A 1420-nucleotide genomic window follows, 5' to 3' on the forward strand; every position below is an offset into this window, starting at 1 on the left:
TTTCATATATGATATTATACATGTTTCAATGCCATTCTCCCAAATCATCCCACCCTCTCCCTCTCCCACAGAGTCCACAAGACTGTTCTATGCATCAGTGTCTCTTTTGCTGAACTTTTATAAAGGGAGTGGAATCCCAGTACTCTCTCTGGGGAGTCATAAAATAGAGTTCAGGACTTCTGACACATTTAGAACTTGTGGGGCAGGGGATTGAAGAAGCAGAAACTGCACACAGGAGTTCCCAAGTCCTTGGTCAAAGCCGGCATTGCATATCCATCTAATGAAACCAACCCTATGAGGCCTAATAAAAAGCAGCATGCACAAAATAGAGGATGGAATGGCCATTCTAGAGGGCACCAGATGCAGGAAAATGTTCAAGATCCACCGACAGTGGAGAGATCTCATTAACACATCTGGTATTCAGGTAAGCTACCAAAAAGGCCATAAATTATATGGATAGCCTACTTGTAAAAAGTGTTCTGTAGCTAATCTAATCTAACACACCCTAAAACCAAGCTTTGACAGAAGGAACTTCTAGCATATAACTGCCTGCTGAAACAAAACTCAACAGTCATTAAAAAAAAAAAAAGTTAATTTAACCCAGATTTTTTACAATGTATCATTCAAAATGTTCATGAGGAAAGAAAAGTTTTCCCACCCAAAATTACTAGACAGGTAAAAGAGTAGGAAAATGTGATGAATAATCCAGAAAAAGGCAATCAGAGGAAACAAACACCAAGATGACCCAGATGTTGAATTTAGCAGTCAGGGACATAAAAGGACTATTTTTAGCAGTTATTACAAATATTTTTAAGGACTTAGAGCAAAATATGTGGTCATAATGAATAAATAGCTAGAAACTCTCAGTTGTCCAGTCACTAAGTCATGTCCAACTCTTCTGCAACCTCATACACTGTAGCCTACCATGCTCCTTTGTCCACTGGATTTCCCAGTCAAGAATACTGGCCTGGGTGCCATTTCCTTCTGCAGGCCATCTTCCCAACTCAGGGATCAAACCTGCATCTCCTGCATTAGCAGGCAGATTCTTTACCACTAAGCCACCAGGGAAGCTGAGAAACTCAGTAGTGAAATCAAAATTACACACAAAAAAACAATGAACAAATATAGAATTTTAGCAGATAAAAACCAAAAACTTATATGGAAATCCTAGAAACAAAAATTACAATTTCTAAAGTGAAAAAAAAAAATCACTGATGGACTTAATGATATATTGGAGATGGCAGATACAGACTCAGTGAACTTGAGAACAGATGAATAGAAATTATTTAGTCAGAAAAAAGAGAGAAAACAGATTTCTTTTTTTTAAAAAAACCCTTATTACCAGTGGAATAATACCATACTGTTTATAACACAGGGATTTAAGGACACAAGATAGGAGAGAAAGGTAATGAGGTCAAAA

The sequence above is a fragment of the Bison bison genome, unplaced genomic scaffold, assembly GCF_000754665.1.
Source record: "Bison bison bison isolate TAMUID 2011002044 unplaced genomic scaffold, Bison_UMD1.0 scf7180017864294, whole genome shotgun sequence".
Taxonomy (NCBI): domain Eukaryota; kingdom Metazoa; phylum Chordata; class Mammalia; order Artiodactyla; family Bovidae; genus Bison; species Bison bison.